General features: G+C 38.3%; 1 pseudogene; it reads right to left on the bottom strand.

Moving 5' to 3' along the window:
- LOC131755514 (RNA/RNP complex-1-interacting phosphatase-like) overlaps positions 1 to 25,066 on the bottom strand; it is a 248,669-nt pseudogene that overhangs the window by 34,908 nt on the left and 188,695 nt on the right.

Here is a 25,066-nt window from a genome sequence, read left to right as displayed (position 1 = left end):
CGTGGATATTAATCTATAATACAAGTGCATGGTTCCTTTCCTTTCACCTGTCATGTGAGATTTAATCTATATGGCAAGTGCATGGTTCCTTTCCTTTCATCTGTAATGTGAGTGTCAACATGGGGCACTGTTTCCAAGCATAGACTTTGGATGTTCCTGTACTGGTCCCATCACTGACCATCCACAAAAACTTACAAATGTTGCTTTACTTTCCTGGGGGTTAGAGTCTTAGCTAAGAAATGGAAGCTAAATAGAACTTTCCCCCAGGGATGATAGAAGGTTTAAAGGAGTAAATATGTAAGTGACTTAGCTCAGTGCCTAGTACAAGAGAGGTCAATATAAGTACTTATCAATCTTTTAAAGAGACAGATGAAGGAAATAAAATGTGGTCATTTCAATCTATTCATATATATTCTTGACATTAAACTATCTTTTCATTCATTGCATGACCTAACTTGCTCATGCTTTTTCTTACTCTAGTGAACTTGGGTAGCTAATATCATAGTCTAAAATTTTTGCTTTTATATTTACAAGTAAATTTGACCTGTAAATTTCTTTTTCCTTACAGTCCTAATGTATTTTCAGTATTAGGATTATATAGGCTTCATAAGATGAATAAAGGAGCATTCTTCCTTCGCTACTCTCTAGAAGTTTTTCTTTGTTATTAGTGATGTTATCTGTTTAATAGAAGTTTGATAGAATTCACCTCCCAAATGATCAGGCTGGGTCTGGTATTTTCTGGGTGAAAGACTGTAAACTATTGACTTAATTGCTTTACTGGTGAAAGAACTCCAGCTATAAATTTCCTCTTGTGGCAGTTTTGGTAAACTTTAGGAGCTAGGAAATTGTCCACTTTACAGAAGTGTTCAAATTTACTGGCATTTCATAGATTTTCTGTTTGTACTCTCTGCTATCACATTTTCCTGATTCTTTCTGCATATTATTTACTTATGCTTTGTTTTGCTTAATCAAAGTGTGTTTTTAAAATCTTTTCAAAGAATATTCTTTTGACTTACTAAATCACCTCATTTTTATACTCTTTTCTGTTTTATTAAGTTCTGCTCATATCTTTATTATCTATTTTTCTTTGTTGTCAGGGTTTATTGTTTTGCTATTGTGATGTCAATTGAAACCCTTGGTTACTCATTTTAAGAAATCTTTTTAGTTATAAATAGTTGAACCTTTTTGAAAATGTCAGCTTAGTTGTAAGTATCTAAGGGTCAGCTCCTCCCCATTGTTGCTGGCCGAAGGCTTAGTTCACCCTATAGCAATGTATCTATTGACATTTTTCCCCTAGAATTTCTGTGTTTTGCTACTTCTCCCTTTTCTTTGGAGAGAAGCCCTTTGAAATACCCTTAACTTATTTTACAGCCAATAAGACTTCAAAATAATGTGTTTTTTAAGATAAATGTACTTATATAATTAGGCAGAAAATCTAATCTACCATATATTAAAAAACAGCACTCCTCTCCATGATTAATCTGCTGTATTACACGACCTTCGATCCTTGTTCCTTGTTTCAGTTCTAGTTGTATGTATATTTTCTGACTTGCACCTGATGATTCCAACATCTGATGGATGGCCTTGGGAATCTAATTCTGGTATTGATTGCTTTTGCTGATTCTCTCCCATTGTAGCTGATTTCTTCATTATTGTGTACATTTAGATCATGAGCTCACCTTGAGCTAAACTTTATCTGTGGGAACATTATAGGCCTGTGTTGAAGGTCTACCTCTCCAGAAAGGGTTTAGTTTTGTGTTTGGAATACCACTGATTTGGGAGCATTTTAAGTTAACTTCTTAGCTTTTGCTCACAAGACCGCAAATAAATTTGCAACCCAAACACTGTGAACACAGATCTGGGGTTCAGAATTCTCAAGATTTCCTACCTGTTTCCTACCCAGAGCGGAGGCCAAGAGAATTTGGTCTTAGTCTCCCTTTGCAAGCAGATATTTTTTCTCCCAGCACACCCTTTCATTAAAGGTGAAGCTAGGGATAGATAGGTTTAGTTCTAACATCCCATCTAGTAGGGATGGAGTCTTATCTCCTGCCTCCCATGTGGTCATGGCCATTTAAAAACAAGTCTCTGTGTCAGGTGTGTCATTAAACTATGGCCTGTATTCCAAATCCAGACAGCTGCCTATTTTTTATGGCCTATGAGCTATGAATTATTTTCACATTTTAACTGGTAACATTTTAAATGGTTACCTAAGTACCTAAATAATATCCTCAATTTTGCCTCTTTGGTCCACACAGCCTAAAATATTTGCCATTGGGCTCCATAAAAACAGGATTTTCAGCTTCTGTTGTAAGCTATCAAGATCTTCAATCCACTCTTAATATAGCTAGAACTCTCACACATGTACCACCCTTCTTTCATGGGTCCTGGAAATTTCTACTGCACACTTCAAAAATCAACCACACACTTAAAAATATGTTGTGTACATTTAACCTCGCATACCTAACCCTTTTCTTTTAGGAGAGTTTTTCAAGTAATCTTGACCACCGTATTCTTCAAAGCTTCATTAATAATGGCAAAAAAATAAAACAACTTAACATTCAACAAATGGGAATAGTTCATAACAATTATAGAAGCATATACAGTAGAAAACTATAAACTGTTATTGAGACAGTGAGACATAACTAGTTTTATTCTCAGAGAACTATGTTTATTTAGGTCCCTTTTGTTTATATAAGTATATTTCTGTGTATGTATGTATATAGTCATGTATTTATTTACACATACATTATATGTATGATATATTTATATAAACATATGAAATACATACCTATACACATACCTCTGATTTATATTTGTATACATACACAGGAATACAATTGTATATATTATATATTTATATACATTGAACTGAAAACTGGTAGTATACATATATATTGTGTATAAATGTGTGTATACATGCATGTGTAGAAAAGCAGGTTGAGAGATATGTAAGCATGAGTTAGACAGGGTTCAAGATTATAAAAGTAGTTATGTGTAGGTAGTGAGGTTAAGGCCCATTTGATTGAAAATATTGCAGGGGTGCGAGAAGATGGCGGAAGAGTAAGACGCGGAGATCACTTTCCTCCTCACAGATAAATCAGAAATACATCTACACATGGAACTTCTCCTATAGAACACCCACCGAACGCTGGCAGAAGACCTCAGACCTCCCAAAAGGCAAGAAACTCTCCACCTACTTGGGTAGGGCAAAAGAAAAAAAGAACAAACAGAGACAAAGAATAGGGACGGGACCTGCACCAGTGGGAGGGAGCCGTGAAGGAGGAAAGGTTTCCACACACTAGAAGCCCCTTTGCGGGCGGAGACTGCGGGTGGCTGAGGGGGAAGCTCCGGAGCCGCGGAGGAGAGCGCAGCACAGGGTGCGGAGGGCAAAGCGGGGAGATTCCCGCACAGAGGATCGATGCCGACCGGCACTCACCAGCCTGAGAGACTTGTCTGCTCACCCGCCGGGGCGGGCGGGGGCTGGGAGCTGAGGCTCGGGCTTCAGTCGGATCCCAGGGAAAGGTCTGGAGTTGGCAGAGTGAAGACAGCCTGAAGGGGTTAGTGCGCCACGGCTGGCCGGGGGGGAGTCCGGTTGAAGTCTGGAGCTGCCGAAGAGACAAGAGACCTTTTCTTGCCTCTTTGCTTCCTGGGGCGCAAGGAGAGGGGTTTAAGCACGCCTCTTAAAGGAGCTCCAGAAACTGGCGCGGAGCTACCAAAGAGAAAAGAGACTTTTTCTTGCCTCTTTGTTTCCTGGTGCGAGAGGAGAGGGGATTAAGGGCACCGCGTAAAGGAGCTCCAGAAACGGGCGCGAGCGGCGGCTGTCGGCACGGACAACAGAGACGGGTGTGGGACGCTAGGGTTGCTGCTCCCGCCACCAAGAGGCCTGTGTGCGAGCACAGGTCACTCTCCACACCACCCCTCCCGGGATCCCATGCAGCCCGCCACTGCGAGGGTCCCGGGATCCAGGGACAGCTTCCCCGGGAGGACGCGCGGCGCGCCTCGGGCCGGTGCAGCGTCACGCCGGTCTCTGCCGCCGCGGGCTCGCCCCGCATCCGTGCCCCTCCCTCCCCCCCGGCCTGTGCCAGAGCCCCCGAATCAGCTGCTCCTTTAACCCCGTCCTGTCTAAGCAAAGGGCAGACGCCCTCGGACGACCTACGGGCCGAGGCGGGGGCCACGTCCAAAGCGGAACCCCAGGAGCTGTGCGAACACAGAGGAGAGGGGGAGGTCTCTCCCAGCAGCCTCAGAAGCAGCGGATAAAACTCCACAATCAACTTGAAGTGCCCTGCATCTGTGGAAAACCTGAATAGACAGCGAAATAGCCCACGTTGAGGAGGTGGACTTTGGGAGCAAGATATACTATTATTTTCCCCTTTTTTCTTTTTGTGAGTGTGTATGTGTGTGCTGCTGTGTGAGATTTTGTCTGTATAGCTTTGCTTTCACCATTTGTCCTAGGGTTAAACCGACCTGTTTTTTTTTAATAGAAATTTTTCTTCATAATAAGTATTTTTTATTTTAATAACTATATTTTATCCTACTTTATTTTGTCTTCTTCCTGTCTTGCTTCCTTTCTTCCCTCCTTTCTTCCTTCCTTCCTCTCTTCCTTCCTCCCTTTCTTCCTCCCTTCCTTCCTCTCTTCCTCCCTTTCTTCCTCTCTTCCTTCCTTTCTTGCTTTCTTCCTTTCTCCCTTCCTTCCTTTCTTCCTCCCTTCCTTTCTTTCTTCCCTCCTTTCTTCCTTCCTTCCTTTCTTTCTTTCCTTTCTATTTCTTCTCCCTTTTATTTTGAGCCATGTGGATTAAAGGCTCTTGGTGCTCCAGGCAGGCATCAGGGCTGTGTCTCTGAAGTGGGAGAACCAACCTCAGAACACTGGTCCACAAGAGACCTCCCAGCTCCACGCAATGTCAAATGGCGAAAATCTCCCAGAGATCTCCATCTCAACACCAAGACCCAGCTTCACTCAAGGACCAGCAACGAACAGTGCTGGACACCCTATGCCCAACAAAAAGCAAGACAAGCCTACAGCCCCATCCGTTAGCAGAGAGGCTGCCTAAAATCATAATAAGGCTACCAACATCCCCAAACACACCACCAGACGTGGACCTGCCCACCCAAAAGACAAGATCCAGGCTCATTCACCAGAACAGAGCCACTAGTCCCCCCAACCAGGAAACCTACTCAACCCACTGAACCAACCTTAGCCACTGGGGACAGCCACCAAAAACAATGGGAACTACGAGCCTGCAGCCTGCAAAAAGGAGACCCCAAACACAGTAAGATAAGCAAAATGAGAAGACAGAAAAACACATAGCAGATGAAGGAGCAAGGTAAAAACCCAGCAGACCTAACAAATGAAGAGGAAATACGCAGTCTACCTGAAAAAGAATTCAGAATAATGATAGTAAAGACGATCCAAAATCTTGGAAATAGAATAGACAAATTTCAAGAAACATTTAACAAGGACCTAGAAGAAATAAAGAGGAAGCAAGCAATGATGAGCAACACAATAAATGAAATTAAAAATACTCTAGATGGGATCAAGAGCAGAATAACTGAGGCAGAAGAATGGATAAGTGACCTGGAAGATAAAATAGTGGAAATAACTACTGCATGGCAGAATAAAGAAAAAAGAATGAAAAGAACTGAGGAGAGTCTCAGAGACCTCTTGGACAACATTAAATGCACCAACATTCGAATTATAGGGGTCCCAGAAGAAGAAGAGAGAAAGAAAGGGACTGAGAAAATATTTGAAGTGATTATAGTTGAAAACTTCCCTAGTACAGGAAAGGATATAGTCAATCAAGTCCAGGAAGCACAGAGAGTCCCATACAGGATAAACCCAAGGATAAACACGCCAAGACACATAATAATCAAACTGTCAAAAATTAAATACAAAGGAAACATATAAAAAGCAGCAAGGGAAAAACAACAAATAACACACAAGGGAAACCCCATAAGGTTAACATCTGATCTTTCAGCAGAAACTCTACAAGCCAGAAGGGAGTTGCAGGATATATTTAAAGTGATGAAGGAAAAAAAAACTGCAACCAACATTACTCTACCCAGCAAGAATCTCATTCAGATTTGATGGAGAAATTAAAACCTTAACAAACAAGCAAAAGCTGAGAGAGTTCAGCACCACCAAACCGCTTTACAGCCAATGCTAAAGGAACTTCTCTAGGCAACAAACACAAGAGAAGGAAAAGATCCAAAAAAATAAAGAAATTGGGAATAGGAACATACATATCGATAATTACCTTAAGTGTAAATGGATAAATGCTCCCACCAAAAGACACAGAGTGGCTGCATGGATACAAGAACAAGACTCATATATATGCTGTCTACAAAAGACCCACTTTAGACCTAGGGACACATACAGACTGAAAGTGAGGGGATGGAAAAAGATATTCCATGCAAATGGAAATCAGAAGAAAGCTGGAGTAGCAATTATCATATCAGACAAAATAGACTTTAAAATAAAAACCATTACAAGAGACAAAGAAGGACACTACATAATGATCAAGGGATCGATCCATGAAGAAGATATAACAATTGTAAATATTTATGCACCCAACATAGGAGCACCTCAGTAGATAAAGCAAATACTAACAGCCATAAAAGGGGAAATCGACAGTAACACAATCATAGTAGGGGACTTTAACACCCCACTGTCACCAATGGACAGATCATCCAAAATGAAAATAAATAAGGAAACACAAGCTTTAAATGATACATTACACAAGATGGACTTAATTGATATTTATAGGACATAGCATCCCAAAACAACAGAATACACATTTCTCTCAAGTGCTCATGGAACATTCTCCAGGATAGATCATGTATTGGGTCACAAAGCTAGCCTTGGTAAATTTAAGAAAACTGAAATCGTATCAAGTATATTTTCCGACCACAATGCTATGAGACTAGATATCAATTAAGGGAAAAGATCTGTAAAAAATACAAACACATGGAGGCTAAACAATACACTACTTAATAACGAAGTGATCACTGAAGAAATCAAAGAGGAAATCAAAAATACTTAGAAACAAATGACAATGGAGACACAACAACCCAAAACCTATGGGATACAGCAAAAGCAGTTCTAAGGGAAGTTTATAGCAATACAATCCTACCTTAAGAAACAGGAAACATCTCGAATAAACAACCTAACTTTGCACCTAAAGCAATTAGAGAAAGAAGAACAAAAAACCCCCAAATTTAGCAGAAGGAAAGAAATCATAAAGATCAGATCAGAAATAAATGAAAAAGAAGTGAAGGAAACAATAGCAAAGATCAATCAAACTAAAAGCTAGTTCTTTGAGAAGATAAATAAAATTGATAAACCATTAGCCAGACTCATCAAGAAAAAAAGGGAGAAGACTCAAATCAATAGAATTAGAAATGAAAAAGGAGATGTAACAACTGACACTGCAGAAATACAAAAGAGTATTAGAGATTACTACAAGCAACCGTATGCCAATAAAATGGACAACCTGGAAGAAATAGACAAATTCTTAGAAATGTACGAGCTGCCGAGAATGAACCAGGAAGAAATAGAAAATATGAACAGACCAATCAGAAGCACTGAAATTGAAACTGTGATTAAAAATCTTCCAACAAACAAAAGCCCAGGACCACATGGCTTCACAAGTGAATTCTCTCAAACACATAGAGAAGAGCTAACAGCTATCCTTCTCACACTCTTCCAAAAGATAGCAGAGGGAGGAACACTCCCAAACTCATTCTATGAGGCCACCATCAGCCTGATACCAAAACCAGACAAACACGTCACAAAGAAAGAAAACTACAGGCCAATATCACTGATGAACGTAGATGCAAAAATCCTCAACAAAATACTAGCAAACAGAATCCAACAGCACAGTAAAAGGATCATACACCATGAACAAGTGGGGTTTATTCCAGGAATGCAAGGATTCTTCAATATATGCAAATCAATCAACGTGAGACACCATATCAACAAACTGAAGGAGAAAAACCAAATGATCATCTCAATAGATGCAGAGAAAGCTTTTGACAAAATTCAACACCCATTTATGATAAAAAACCTGCAGAAAGTAGGCATAGAGGGAACTTTCCTCAACATAATAAAGGCCATATATGACAAACCCACAGCCAGCATTGTTCTCAATGGTGAAAAACTGAAACCATTTCCACTAAGATCAGGAACAAGACAAGGTTGCCCACTCTCACCACTCTTATTCAACCTAGTTTTGCAAGTTCGAGCCACAGCAATCAGAGAAAATAAAGAAATAAAAGGAATCCAAATAGGAAAAGAAGAAGTAAAGCTGTCACTGTTTGCAGATGACATGATATTATACATAGAGAATACTAAGGATGCTACCAGTAAAGTACTAGAGGTAATCAATGAATTTGGTAAAGTAGCAGGATACAAAATTAATGCACAGAAATCTCTGGCATTCTTATACACTAATGATGAAAAATCTGAGAGTGAAATTAAGAAAACACTCCCATTTACCATTGCAACAAAGGGAATAAAATATCTAGGAATAAACCTACCTAAGGAGACAAAAGACTTGTATGCAGAAAATTATAAGACACTGATGAAAGAAATTAAAGATGATACAAATAGGTGGAGAAATATACCATGTTCTTGGATTGGAAGAATGAACATTGTGAAAATGACTCTACTACCCAAAGCAATCTACAGATTCAATGCAATCCCTATCAAATTACCACTGGCATTTTTTACAGAACTAGAACAAAAAATTTCACAGTTTGTATGGAAAAACAAAAGACCCCGAATTGCCAAAGCAATCTTGAGACCGAAAAATGGAGCTGGAGGAATCAGGATCCCTGAGTTCAGACTAGACTACAAGGCTACAATAATCAAGACAGTATGGTACTGGCACAAAAACAGAGATATAGATCAACGTAACAGGATAGAAAGCCCAGAGATAAACCCACACACATATGGTCACCTTATCTTTGATAAAGGATGGAAGGATATACAGTGGAGAAAAGACACCAATAAGTGGTGCTGGGAAAACTGGACAGGTACCTGTAGAAGTATGAATTTAGAACACTCCCTAACACCATACACAAAAATAAACGCAAAATGCGTTAAAGACCTAAATGTAAGGCCAGACACTATCAAACTCTTAGAGGAAAACATAGGCAGAACACTCTATGACATAAATCACAGCAAGATCCTTTTTGACCCATCTCCTAGAGAAATGGAAATAAAAACAAAAATAAACAAATGGCACCTAATGAAACTTAAAACCTTTTGCACAGCAAAAGATACCATAAACAAGACCAAAAGACAACCCTCAGAATGGGAGAAAATATTTGCAAATGAAGCAACTGACAAAATATTAATATCCAAAATTTATAAGCAACTCATGCAGCTCAATAACAACAAAAAAACAAACAACCCAATCCAAAAATGGGCAGAACTAAATAGACATTTCTCCGAAGAAGATATACAGCTTGCCAACAAACACATGAAAGAATGCTCAACATCATTAATCATTAGAGAAATGCAAATCAAATCTACAATGAGGTATCATCTCACACCAGTCAGAATGGCCATCATGAAAAACTCTAGAAAAAATAAATGCAGGGCTTCCCTGGTGGCGCAGTGGTTGAGAGTCCGCCTGACGATGCAGGGGACGTGTGTTCGTGCCCCAATCCGGGAAGATCCCACATGCCGCAGAGCGGCTAGGCCTGTGAGCCATGGCCGCTGAGCCTGCGCGTCCAGTGCCTGTTGCTCTGCAGAGGGAGAGGCCACAACAGTGAGACGCCTGCATAATGCAAAAATAAATAAATAAATAAATAAATGCTGGAGAGGGTGTGGAGAAAAGGGAAAACTCTTGCACTGCTGGTGGGAATGTACACTGATACAGCCACTATGGAGAACAGTATGGAGGTTCCTTAAAAAACTACAAATAGAACAACCATACGACCCCGCAATCCCACTACTGGGCATATACCCTGAGAAAACCATAATTCAAAAAGAGTCATGTACCAAAATGTTCACTGCAGCTCTATTTACGATAGCGAGGACATGGAAGCAACCTAAGTGTCCATCAACAGACGAATGGATAAAGATGTGGCACATATATACAATGGAATATTACTCAGCCATAAAAAGAAATGAATCTGAGTTATTTATAATGAGTTGGATAGACCTGGAGTCTGTCATACAGAGTGAAGTCAGAAGGAGAAAAACAAATACCGTATGCTAACACATATATATGGAATCTAAGAAAAAAAGTGTCATGAAGAGATTAGTGATAGGACTGGAATAAAACACAGACCTACTAGAGCATGGATTTGAGGATATGGGGAGGGGAAAGGGTAAGCTGTGACGAAGTGAGAGAGTGGCATGGACATATATACACTACCAAATGTAAATTAAATAGCTAGTGGGAAGCTGCCGCATAGCACAGGGAGTTCACCTCTGTGCTTTGTGACCACCTAGAGGGATGGGATAGGGAGGGTGGGAGGGAGGGTGACGCAAGAGGGAAGAGATATGGGAACATATGTATATGTATAACTGATTCACTTTGTTGTAAAGGAGAAACTAACACACAATTGTAAAACAGTTATACTCCAATAAAGATGTTAAAAAAATAAATAAAGTTGGACAACTCAAAAAAAAGAAAATATGGCATATTTTTACATCAGTTGTTAAGATGAACAGATTCCTACGTAAATATAATTATAAATAGCTATACATACGCGTATGTGTAATGTATCATTAAAATATATATAGTTTTATATATGTTATTATATTTATATTACATAATACAATTGTCTTATACTAATACATTATATATTGTGTTACATAGAATATATTAACTAGTGTAGTATATCAGACAATAATTATTATATATTTATATATTATGATAGAATTGTTTTATAATCAATATTACAGGATATATCATATTAATATTATAAACATATTAATCATATAATTACATTTCATTACTCAAAATTTTGTATATAATATATGCTAGACAAAAATATATATTAATATAATACATAATTGTTATACATTAATATATATATTAGTATATTACCTTTATACATCATTATAATATTTAATATTGGTATATTCATATTATATTTAATATATACATAGCTAGTGCTCTTTAAAGCCATCTGCTACAAGTAGAATAAGACCAAGAGTATGGCAAAAGAAAATTCTAAAAATATTAGATTGCTTATATTCATTTATATGTCATTTTCCTGGAATCTGCATTTGGCTATTAGAGAACACACACAGCAAAATCAACAAAAAGTGCCCAGGAGGACATGGGATCCTTTATTTATTGCAACCTCCAAGGAAACACAGTGCTCTTCAGTCCCCCATCAGAGCCAAGAGCAAACCTTGAAGCACTCAGTAAAAGCCAATTCAAACAAAAAAGACTATCCTCTTAAACTTGAAAAAGTTAAGTTCCCAAGATACCCCCTACATCAACCACCGAAGCTCATTTGGCAGTAAAAACAATAATGTTCACCAAACAACCAGAAAGCCAAAGCAATAGTTGTTTTACCAAAAACAAAAAACTGCATCTGATTAGTGTCTTTCCTGTTGGAAAGAAGGGGGTGGGAAGTGGGCAGAAGACCTGAGAGGAAAGATAAAAAGAAAAGGAAAAGGAAAATAAAAGTTTCCAGTTTGACACTCAAGCTGTCTTCTGCATCCATTTCGTCAAGACCACCAAGTCAATGTGGAGGCTTTTTCCTCTTTCCCTTTTCTTTTCATGAGACTGATCATAACCAGCACAGCAGATTCCATCGAATTAAGGGATGTTGTTGCCTACGTGTGTGAATGTGCTGTGAGTAAAGTACTGGAGTAGAGGACACCTAAATGGAAACGTCCTCATGAATGTCCATGTGGCTGAGCAGGAAGGTAACCTGTCATAGATGTCCTAAAGAAGAAGAGCTGGGTTTTAGTTTATTTACTTTTCCCTGGACTCTGTTGAATGACTGTCATCTACAAGTTCAGGCTACTTTTTGCTGAGGATTAATGCACTGGGAGAGTTGAGAGAAAACTGAATAGTAGAGCTGTCTTCTTCTGGACCAGTTCACCTTACTTTCCCAAACTCGAAGTCTTTCCCTAACTCTCCTTTTTATTGGAGTAAAATGAACATAACACAAAATTCACCATTTTGATCATTTTACAATTCACTGTACCATTCAGGGGAAGTTAGTACTGTCACGATGCTGTGAAACTGTCACCACTGCCTAGCTGCAACACATTTTCATCACCCCAAGGAGGAAACATACACCCATTTTAAGGAGTCATTCCTGTTTCCCTCTGTTCCAAACCCCTGGCAAACACTAATGTATAATATTTTCCGTGTGTATGGATTTGCCACTGCTGGACATTTTGTATAAATGGAACCATACAATGTGAAGCCTTTCGTGCCAACTTCTTTCACTTAGTTGCATCCATGATGTAGCATGTATCAGTAATCCATTCACTTTTATGGCTGAATTCTCTGATCCTGTTTTCTTCATACTGTTTGAATACAAAATTTAAAATATGTTGAGGGCTTTCCTGGTGGCGCAGTGGTTGAGAGTCTGCCTGCCGATGCAGGGGACACGGGTTCCTGTCCTGGCCCAGGAAGGTCCCACATGCTGCGGAGCGGCTGGGCCCGTGAGCCATGGCCGCTGAGCCTGCGCATCCGGAGCCTGTGCTCCGCAACGGGAGAGGCCACAACAGTGAGAGGCCCGCGTACCGCAAAAAAAAAAAAAAAAAAAAAAAAAAAAAAAGTGTTGAGAGTGAAGCTCTGTTTTAATGGCACATCTATGAGGCCAATTCATTTAAAGAAGGTGAAAATGGAGATATTGTTGTGAAACGATAATCGTTGAGAAGCCTCAGCCAATTGGATTATGAAAAGTTTGGGAAATGTTGCAAAAAATTATCTGCTTTATCTTAAAAGCCTTTTAAACAAGGATTCAGGAGACTGTCTTTTTCTTGCAGGTAACTTCAATGAGTCAGAAGGAAATAACTGCCCTTTAAAAGAGATTTTGAAAGGATTCTATTTATTCTTAATAGACGAATGGGAGTACAGGTAGATCACATCCAATATGGACTCCCTGTCCAAACACTGTTTATCATTCTAGCCATCCCTATCGAATTATATTTCTTGAGAGTAAGGCAGCTGAATTCCTGCATACTACTTTTTAAAATTCATCTATGAAATCCATTAATACAGTATAAACAAGAGATGTTCATGTTTTCAGTGCAGTTCAAATATCAGGTATAAAGAACCCCAGTAAGAAAAAGAATCCTATATCTCTTGGGCGAATGTGGTCAGCTCTGGGGTGCTTTGCTAGCTGAAAGACACTTTCATTGTAAGAGGATAGAGGCTGTTTAAGAGGAATGAGAGCCCCCAAATTTTAACTACATGTATCTGTTAAGAACAGTTCTAGGTTATATCATATTCTATATCAGTCAAGGCTCACCATTTTACATATGTGAAAAGCGAAGTTAAAAGTGTTTGAGTAGGGCTTCCCTGGTGGCGCAGTGGTTCAGAATCTGCCTGCCAGTGCGGGGCACACGGGTTTGAGCCCTAGTCCAGGAAGATCCCACATGCCACGGAGCAACTAAGATCATGTGCCACAACTACTGAGCCTGTGCTCTAGAGTCCATGAACCACAACTACTGAAGTCCACACACCTAGACCCTGTGCTCAGCAACAAAGAGAAGCCACCACAATGAGAAGCCCGCGCACCGTAACAAAGAGTAGCCCCCACTCACCCCAACTAGAGAAAGCCCGCGCCTAGCAAGGAAGAGGCACGCAGCCAAAAATAAATAAATCTATTTTTTAAAGTGTTTTAGGAACTTACTAAAAGGCACGTAATCAGTAAATCTGAGCAAGAATTCAGTCCCAAATCTGTCACACTGAAGTTTAAGCTAATACTTGAGATTAATAAAAACAGCACTAAATTAAAAGTTCAGAGATTTTTTAATTTCAGACTCTTTCACTAACGCTCTTTGGAGATAAATCATTTCATTTATATGGGCCTTAGTTTTCACAACTATAATAGTTGGAAGCTTGACTAGGTGATCTGTATGTAGTCTTCCAATTCTAAAATCTTCCACTAATTTGGATTCCTACAATAATTGCCCTTGCAATACATGCATGCTGCCACCAAGTAGCAGTAGAGACTATTAGTTCCTTTTTTATCCCTAGTGGGGAGTGCATTTTGACATCAGACATATCCATCAATAGTACAACCTGTTAATAGAACTATAAAATAACAAAATAATCTGGTATTATTTCCTGTAAAGCAGAAGCTTCACATTGTCTGTGAATCGTATCAGAATCACCAGTGGGTTTGTTTTGTTGTTTTTTAACATCTTTATTGGAGTATAATTGCTTTACAATGATGTGTTAAGTTTCTGCTTTAAAACACCTGTAGGTTTTTAAACATAGAGGAAATCTAGCACCCATTGAATGAGAATCTTCAGAGACAGGACATGGGCATCTGGACTTTTGGGGTCCCATCATCTGTATATTTTATTTTATTTTATATTTTTCCTACGTACAATATTTGTCACATCCTCTTGAATCTTTAAAACATTCTTTTTGTTTTAAAATTTTAGAATATTCCGTCATTTTCACCTACTTTTCATAAGGTGTTATCTGTTATGCTTATTCGATCTTGTGCTTCTCCTGGTTAAAACTTCTTTTTTACTTTTTGTTTGTTTTCGGGGCTCTGCCTCATGACTTGCAGGATCTTAGTTCCCTGACCGGGAATTGGATCCCAGGGCCCCAGCAGTGAAAGTGCCAAGTTCTAACCACTGGACCAGCAGGGAATTCCCAAGACTTCTGTTCTAAATGACTTTTTCTTCCAATCTAATTCATTCTTGGGATCAGCTTCATGTTTGAATATTAAACCAACCTTGCATTACAAGAATAAAACTACTATGATTGTGATATATGATTGTTTTACATATCATGGATACAGTTTGTGCTTCTGTTTACACATTTTGTATGCATGTTCAAAAGAGAAACTGGCCTGTGATTCTATTCTTGTAATATTCTTTTTAGTTTTGATCTGAAGCTTATGTTGGCCTTATAAATATTTTGAGCAATATATACTTTTCTGTTTCCTGGAAGATTTTTATGTAAGATTACCAATATTTCTTCCCTAAATATTTGGAAGAATTTATTGGAAAGCCATTTATCCCTGGAAATCATTTTCTGTAAAGGTACTTAATTGTACAAACAACTTTTGGAGTAGATATAGGTTTTTTAGATATTTTCTCTTTCTTGGGTTAGTCTTGTTAGCTTGCATTTTTAAAGAATTTGTCATTTTGGATGAATTTTCAAATTTATAAATATAAAATCATCATAATTTTAACAGCTTTATTGGGATGTAATTTACATACCATAATTTCAACACTCTAATGTATACAATTCAGTGGGTCTCAGTGTAACCACTAAAAGACTTGTGTAACCATCACAACAATCCAATTTTAGATTTCTGTCCCCTCACAAAAATCCCATTACACATTAACAAGGTTTTTTCATTCTCCTCAACCCTCTCAGCTCTAGGCAACCACTAATCTACTTCCTGTCTCTACGATTTGCTACTCATTTACATTTAGTTTTTATTATTGATATGGTAGGATTTATTTATGTCTATCATTTTACCTTTGGTTTTCTACGTCTCATGTTTTTGTTTTTTTGTTATTGTTGTTCCTCCATTTTCCTTTTATAGTAAGTAGATATTTTCTACTGTCACATGTAATTCCTTTAATGATTTTTAACCACATTGCTTGAGTAATGGCTGCGCTAGGGCTTATGTAATACATCTCAGAATCTCTTCAGATTTTTACTAGCTTCATTTCAGTGAGAAACAGAAACTGTACTTTTAGAGAGCTGTATGCCTTCCCCTCTTTTTTGTTTTCCATTCCATTTATACATGTTACATACTTTACAACATATTATCATAATGATTACTTCTCACAAGCTTATTTTTTAAAGGAGCTTAGAGAAGAAAGTAGAGCAAATAAATATTTTTGAGTTTGTTGGGTTAATCTATTTACCAATTCTGGTTCTCTTCCTTTCTTCCTGCGGATTCAGCTTATGATCTACTGTCATTTTTATTCTAATACAGCTTTGTTCTCACTGCGTTCTTTCTGCCATATCATCAAATATATGATATTTCTTTATGTTATACACAGAACAATCCAAATATAGTCATATTGTTTATGCACTTACTTTTTAACTTAGTTAAGAGAAGAAAGGAGAAGAAATTTGAAATTACATTACCTTTTATAATTCCCTACACAACTGCTCTAGTCAGCATTCTTTTTTTTGTTTTTATGGCTTGAGTTACTGTCTGCTATCATTTGAAGAACTTCCACTAGTATTGCTTGTGAAGCCCGTCTGCTAACAATGAATTCACTCAGTTTCTGTTTCTGTTTCTGTGTTATGGTACAGTATTGATGATAAGTTGTGGAGTGGTAGGAAAAACTAAAATGCGATGTACTGTATGATGTATGTTTTACTGAAGTGGCTTGGTCAAATTATAACGATTTATGATAGAAATCACATAAAGCAAGCATCACAATTCTCCAGGAATGTTCTGTAGAATGCTAATGTTAATGATGAATATGTGAATCCCAAATCTTTCATTTGTATTGACCTTATCTCATTAATTCTTCTCCCAACAATACCATAACTAGCGTTGAGTTCTAAAGTGTACCTTCCTCTTTTCCCATAGAAATGGTCCCACAAATTCAAAAAGTTCTCAAAGGTGAAAACGGGCACACAACGTTTATCACGTTTGCAAATGCCAATGAAAATGCTCAGGTAACACTATCCAAAATGCAATATTCTTCTGTGAGAGCACCCAACTTTAAACAAATACACATATTCTCAATACAGCTTAGATCTGTAACATGTTTTGGCCAATGAAGTGTGAGAAGACATGATGGCCTTAAATGAGCAGCAGAGGCCTTAAATGGGCTGGTGCGGTTGGACTCACCACTTATGTTTCAGTGAACTTTGTGAGAAGACAGGGCCTGGGAGCTGCAGCCTCACACTTGGGCTCCAGAAGCAGATGTGTGTGACAGACCTCAAACTGACCCACAACACGGAGCAGAACCAGCCATCTAGAGGTCTAAAAGAGAGCCACTGCAGCTAGCCCATAGGTCCAAGAAAAATAAATTCTTGTTTATGTAACTGAGTTTAGTGCAAGTTGTTCCAAAGCATTATCACAGCAAGAGCTGACTAACACAACATCCTCCAAATCATTGCTATGTAAATGACTGCCACCATGCCTACATGTCAGGCAATTGTGTACTCAAATTGTGAGAATTCTTGAACTCTCGGTGCCTCTCCAACACAATGTACATGGGTAAATTTCCACAAATAAGTTCACTAATATACCACAAAGATCTCCCTAAACTTTTAATGCAAAGTTCTTTCTTTTCATTTTCTGCTTCTACATCGTTAAAATGCTTTTTATCAATGTAAAATGGCTCTTGACGTTTGGCTTTTGTCGTTAGAGTCTTTTGAACCCCTTGGCTTTTCAGCTGCTAGGCTGTAAGATTTCAATCAGCAAATGCCCCAAGGAGAAAACTGCACCAAATGTCAAACTTGTGTCTGTGTTTCCCTTCTCTCCAGAACTTGGCCCACATGTCTTGGTGTCTCTCTAACATTCAGATGCCAGCAAACAGATGTTTTCTTACTTTATCAGGTTTTCTAAAATTTCTTTAGACTTCACCTGTTCTTATGTTATTATTCAACTATCATCTCAATTACCCCTAGGAAGAAAATTTACAATTTTTAGAGAAAAGGGAACCCTGGTACACTGTTGGTAGGAATGTAAACTGGTGCAGCTGCTGTGGAAAACAGTATGGAGGGTTCCTAAAAAACTAAAAATAGAACTAGCACATGACCTCGCAACTCCACTCCTGGGTATAAATCCAAAAAGAACAAAAACACGTGTTTTCAAAAACATGTATTTGAAAAGATACATGCACTCCAATGTTCAGATCCTCAGCATTTACAATTACCAGGATATGGAAGCAACCTAAGTGTCATCAAGAGATGAATGGATAAAGAAGATGCAGTACATATAACCAATGGCATACTACTCAGCCTTAACAAAGAACGAAATTTTGCCATTTGCAGCGACATAGATGGACTTGGAGGGCATTCTGGTAAGTTAAATGAGTCAAAAAAACCCAAACACTGTAGGATATCACCTATATATGGAATCTAAAAAATACAACAATCTACCGAATATAACAAAAAAGGAGAGTCACAGACACAGAGAACAAACTAATGGTTGCCAGTGCGGAGGGGGAGTGCCGGAAGCCGTCCAGCATTGCCAACTATTGCCTGAGCAAAGCTCGGCAAGAAGTTATGGCATGAGGAAGCAAAGCTCCTCTCCTGGTGGGCGGCGGAAAGCATCTCTTCTGATTCTAGGAAAATTCTTGCTAAAAACTGAGGGGGTTTCTGGAGGGTTTAGGCCAAGAAGATGGAAGTATTACAAAGCAAATCCCCCTCGGTACGAGACCACAGCAACCCCTGTAACCACAACAGTAGCTATACCCACTGTAAATAATTTACTTTGGAAAAAAGTCCCTTGGTCAGGCAACAAAGGAGTGTTTCAATTAAGGAGTAGAAGTTTAAAGGAAGAATTAGATGAGTTATGGCCCATAGAAGGAATAAGGGATATAGAAGGGAAGCAAATAGTGGGGTATTATGTACAGGATGCCCCCAAATGGTAGATTATGTGGCATGCCCCCTCTCCGGTATATTGGAGGAAAAAGAGAGAAGCGGAAGGACTTTACTGTAAATATTTTACGAATGAATTATATGTAACTATGAAAGTTAAAATTGATTGCCTTACGTAGAAAATAGAATTGTATTTTCGCACAATGTGTTTTGAACAAGGTACTGAGAATACTGGGACACAGGCCAATATATGATGTTAGCTGAAGTAGAAAAGAATAATTAGCTTTCTAGACCTAAACATCTTGTTTGCGCGAAAAGATCTTAAGACGGAACAATGCTTGCTAATGTTTCTGTGTGTAGGTGTAGAAATGAAGTAATGAGTCAAAAACAGGAGTTACATAGAAAGTGCTGATGCTATTGTTTAGAAAATCCTATATTAAGAAATGATATGTCAAAAATAAAGCTGTCAGAAGCTTAACAGAAGCTCCCCAGGAGAGTTGTAAATATCTTGGGAAATACCTGGCTATGGTGACGAGGAAGTTTTGTGCAACAGTGGGTATATTCAATAAGTTTACGGTACAATGTCCGCCCCCATGGCCTCCTAGAAGTATAAATAATGATGTACATTGTTTTGATTATAATAATAGGGTTAGAAAATCTGTGGATGAAATGTTGTATTATTGTTTTTAACATGTTTAAGTTTATGGCTTGATATTATTGTTTTTAACATGTTTTGAGCAGAATGTGCAGGTACAAAAACACCTTAATCTTCTGAGAAAAATGAGGAAACCGCAGACAGAGTTCCTGACCTAGATGTGAATGTACACAAGAGACGAAAGAGAATGGAGACAACAAGAAAATTACTTAACTTGTTTAACCTGCTGATGTAAACTACTTTTGTTTTTTGGTTTATGTAAGGGACCTTTTGGCATGGGAATGAAGTTGTTAAGATTGAAAATGAGATTATTTTACAGTATAAATGCTTTGGAATCATGATATTAAATTTGTCAGATCCTTGCATCCTCTGAGGTGTCTTGTGATCTGTCCACGCCGACTCCGTCTCCCCTTTGGGTGAAACCTGTTCAGCTGGGGCTGGTCCTCGGCAAGTGGCGCCCGAACAGGGACCTGAAGGGGTAAGTATTATTATTTTTCTCGGACGGATAGGAGTCTCACCGTAGGGTGCTGCAGACCCCCAGTTAAGAATACTGGTTAGGAAGGTGAGTAAGGCGGTGTCAAGATGGGACACTCTGAGTCCAAAGAGAGGCTCTTATTTATTGATATAGTTAAACATATGATAAATGGAAGAGGAATTAAGGTAACTAATAAGCAATTAACTCAGTTTTTTCAGTTTGTACAGAAACAATGTTTACGTCCTCCTCCACCTCCTCCTTTCAAGAAAAAAATTAATAAAAGGCAAGAGCCAACCTCTCGCAGGCTGGACACTCAAGGGGATTTTTCGGACCCAGAGTTAATAAAATGTTTTCCTGTTATATATGAAGGGGAACTTGATGATAACATCTCCTGGGAACCCCTTCCTCTAAAATTATTGAAAGAATTGAAATCTGCATGCCATGATTATGGCCCTTTAGCTCCTTATACAAGGTTTACTATGGCAACAAGGACCTTTGGAATGGCTGCACTTACCGGTAACGACTAAAAAGATAGTGGTTGCTTATACTGCATTAATTGCAACTTTAATTATGAAGGGGAAGAAAAGAAGTAAAGAATTATTTGGAGCTGATGTTAAAAATATAATAATTCCTTATAATAAAGAACAGTTTGAATATTTATTAAACAATGATGATTATTGGCAGATAGCCTTGACAAGTTATACAGGACAAATTTTATTTCATTTGCCAAAACATCCCTTTGTACAGTTTTACGTGCACCACGAAGTAATTTTTCCCACCAGATGGTGCGAGCAGCCTATTGATAATGCACTATTGGTTTTTACTGATGGGTCCTCAAATGGAAAAGCAGTCATAATTATAGAACAGAAAGAACAGGTTTTGCAAACACAAGAAACTTCTGCTCAGCGAGCGGAACTCATTGCAGTTTTGAAAGTCTTCTCAGAATTACAGAGGAAGAAATTTAACCTTTATACTGCCTCCAAATATATAGTGAAACTGTTTCCTCAAATCGAAACTGCATCGATTTCCTCTAGCAAAAGTACAATTCTGTCTCTTTTACAGCAGTTACAGGCCTTAATTTGGGTTCGTACAGAATCTTATCATGTGGCACATATTAGAGCTCACAGCAATTTACCTGGCCCTTTAAGTCAAGGAAACTATAGAGCTGATTTGTTGACTAAAGATATTGTTGCTCTAAGTCTTGAACAGGCACAGCAATCTCATGCATTACATCATCAGAATGCTCAGGCACTAAGATATCAATTTAAGATTCTCCGAGAATCTGCAAGAGCTGTAGTAAGAGATTGCTCTATCTGTCCAACTCAGGCTGCTTCCTAACCACTGGGAGTAAACCCTAGAGGGTTGCAGCCAAACCATTTGTGGCAAATGGATGTAACTCATATGCAGAGCTTTGGGAAATTATCCTACGTTCATGTTGTTATTGATACATATTCTCATGTAATTATTGCATCAGCAAGGACTGGAGAAGCTTACAAAGATGTAATACAGCATATATTTTTAGCCATGTCTTACCTAGGAACTCCTAAGAAGTTAAAAACTGACAATGCCCCTGCATATACTTCTAAAGCATTTGCAGATTTCTGCAAAAAACTTGGCATTTCTCATACTACTGGAATTCCCTATAATCCTCAAGGACAAGCAATAATAGAAAGAGCTCATCAAACATTAAAAAATCAAATACAAAAGTTACAAGATTCTGAATATAAATATAGTTCTCCTCATCATATTTTGCAACATGCTATGTTTGTGATAAATTTTTTAAATTTAAATCATGAAGGAAGTTCACCTATGATGAGACATTGGGAAACTGATAAATTAACTCAAAAACCTATGGTATATTGGAAAGATTTATTAACTGGACAATGGAAAGGACCTGATGTTTTACTAACAAGCGGGAGAGGCTATGCTTGTATATTTCCACAGGAAGCTGACTCCCCCCTGTGGGTTCCTGATAGGCTTATCCGCCATGGCAGAAAGAATCCCCGAGTCGGACAGAAGTCCTCCAAAGATCAGAGCGATGATGAAAATACCCCCATCGACTAAATGTTTCCCACAAACATTGATCGGTCCTATGCGACAGCTTTCACTTGGATCGATCACAGAGGAAGATACTGCTGCGCCAGCTGCAGAATCTGTTGAGGAACAGCCGCTTTGCCTGTCTCCAAAACCGCACCGCGGACCACGAAAGCGCCTAGCAATATTACTAGTACACATTATACTCAAGCTTGCGTGCCAGCTCCTTATGTATTATTGGTCTCTAAGAGTGCAAAAAAGTTAACTATTAATCAAGTAGATGGAAAATATAAGGTTAAATGTGAGAATTGTATTTTGACTGCATGTGTAAATCCCTTAATGAATATACAAACTATTATGTTGTTAAAAAGACCTCCTTATATTATGATGCCTGTACATATTAATGGATCTTGGTATGATGATTATAGTTTAGAGGTGTTAAAAAAGATGGAATTATTATTTAGACCCAAGAGATTTGTTGCTGCTTTGATTTTAGGAATTTTAGCGTTGATATCTATTATGGCCAGTGTAAGTTTATCAGTATATGCATTAGTTAAAGAAACCCATACAGCTCATTATGTTAACACATTAACTAAGAATGTTACCTTAGCATTAGCTACGCAGGAGGCTATTGATAGAAAGTTAAAAGCAAAGGTAGACGTGTTAGAAGAAGCTATTTTACATATAGGACAAGAATTGATGACTATGAAAGTAAGGATGACTTCTCGTTGCCATGGAGGATTTAAATGGATTTGTGTTACTCCTCTGAAACATAATGAAAGCCAATATCCTTGGGACAAAATTAAAAGACATATCCAAAGTATTTGGAATTCCTCAGATTTGAGTATTGATCTCACCCAATTGCATAATCAGATACGAGATATTAGCTCTAGCCTGACAGAAGATGACCCCTCCGATACTACTAACAGTTTATTTTCCAGTTTAAGTGATTTTATTTCACATGGATCATTTATCAATCTTATGATTACATTTGGAATGACATTATTTGTACTTATTTTGCTTTGTATTTCACTTCCTCTTCTTTTCAGAATTCTCAAAAAGGCCTTAAGAAAATCTAAAGCTGAAGCCTACGCTGCAATTTTAAAAAAAACAAAAAAGGGGGAGATGCCGGAAGCCGTCCAGCATTGCCAACTATTGCCTGAGCAAAGCTCGGCAAGAAGTTATGGCATGAGGAAGCAAAGCTCCTCTCCTGGTGGGCGGCGGAAAGCATCTCTTCTGATTCTAGGAAAATTCTTGCTAAAAACTGAGGGGGTTTCTGGAGGGTTTAGGCCAAGAAGATGGAAGTATTACAAAGCAAATCCCCCTCGGTACGAGACCACAGCAACCCCTGTAACCACAACAGTAGCTATACCCACTGTAAATAATTTACTTTGGAAAAAAGTCCCTTGGTCAGGCAACAAAGGAGTGTTTCAATTAAGGAGTAGAAGTTTAAAGGAAGAATTAGATGAGTTATGGCCCATAGAAGGAATAAGGGATATAGAAGGGAAGCAAATAGTGGGGTATTATGTACAGGATGCCCCCAAATGGTAGATTATGTGGCATGCCCCCTCTCCGGTATATTGGAGGAAAAAGAGAGAAGCGGAAGGACTTTACTGTAAATATTTTACGAATGAATTATATGTAACTATGAAAGTTAAAATTGATTGCCTTACGTAGAAAATAGAATTGTATTTTCGCACAATGTGTTTTGAACAAGGTACTGAGAATACTGGGACACAGGCCAATATATGATGTTAGCTGAAGTAGAAAAGAATAATTAGCTTTCTAGACCTAAACATCTTGTTTGCGCGAAAAGATCTTAAGACGGAACAATGCTTGCTAATGTTTCTGTGTGTAGGTGTAGAAATGAAGTAATGAGTCAAAAACAGGAGTTACATAGAAAGTGCTGATGCTATTGTTTAGAAAATCCTATATTAAGAAATGATATGTCAAAAATAAAGCTGTCAGAAGCTTAACAGAAGCTCCCCAGGAGAGTTGTAAATATCTTGGGAAATACCTGGCTATGGTGACGAGGAAGTTTTGTGCAACAGTGGGTATATTCAATAAGTTTACGGTACAATGTCCGCCCCCATGGCCTCCTAGAAGTATAAATAATGATGTACATTGTTTTGATTATAATAATAGGGTTAGAAAATCTGTGGATGAAATGTTGTATTATTGTTTTTAACATGTTTAAGTTTATGGCTTGATATTATTGTTTTTAACATGTTTTGAGCAGAATGTGCAGGTACAAAAACACCTTAATCTTCTGAGAAAAATGAGGAAACCGCAGACAGAGTTCCTGACCTAGATGTGAATGTACACAAGAGACGAAAGAGAATGGAGACAACAAGAAAATTACTTAACTTGTTTAACCTGCTGATGTAAACTACTTTTGTTTTTTGGTTTATGTAAGGGACCTTTTGGCATGGGAATGAAGTTGTTAAGACTGAAAATGAGATTATTTTACAGTATAAATGCTTTGGAATCATGATATTAAATTTGTCAGATCCTTGCATCCTCTGAGGTGTCTTGTGATCTGTCCACGCCGACTCCGTCTCCCCTTTGGGTGAAACCTGTTCAGCTGGGGCTGGTCCTCGGCAGGGGAGGAGGGGGCAATACAGGGGTGGGGAAGTGAGAGATGTAAACTACTGGGTGTACGATAGGCTCAACGATGTATTGTACAACACAGGGAATAGAGCCAAAATTTTGTAATAACTATAAATATAAAATAACCTTTTAAAAGTATATAAAATATTTTTTAAAAAGAAATCATATTGAAAATTGGAAACAATTTAAATGTCCATCAACAGGAAAATGCACATATAAATTATTGTATTTCCCTACATGGGAATCCTACATAATGAGGAAAGTACATGAACTAGACAGACCTTTACATGTCAGCATGGATGAACCTAGCAAACATAACACTAAAAAAGCAAGTAACAAGAGAAAACATAGAATACTATATGTGGTTTAAGAATACTTAAACATGTAGCCTAAATAGAAAGACATCCATGGCAGTGATGGAGACCAAGTTCAGAAGAGTGGTTGCCCAGGGTCAGCTGGGGAGTGGCTGTGTTTGGGAAAGTGGGTACAGCAGGCTGTTCAACAGGAATGGTAATGGTTCACTTCACACCCTGGCTGGAGGACGGAGGAGTGTCTGCAATGTGATAATGTGAGCATGCTGCATGTAAAAGCCATTGCTGA

This window comes from Kogia breviceps, chromosome 4, assembly GCF_026419965.1.
Source record: "Kogia breviceps isolate mKogBre1 chromosome 4, mKogBre1 haplotype 1, whole genome shotgun sequence".
In the NCBI taxonomy this organism is placed as follows: domain Eukaryota; kingdom Metazoa; phylum Chordata; class Mammalia; order Artiodactyla; family Physeteridae; genus Kogia; species Kogia breviceps.
Note: the sequence above shows the minus strand (reverse complement) of the source record. Positions and strands in the feature narration are given on the sequence as shown.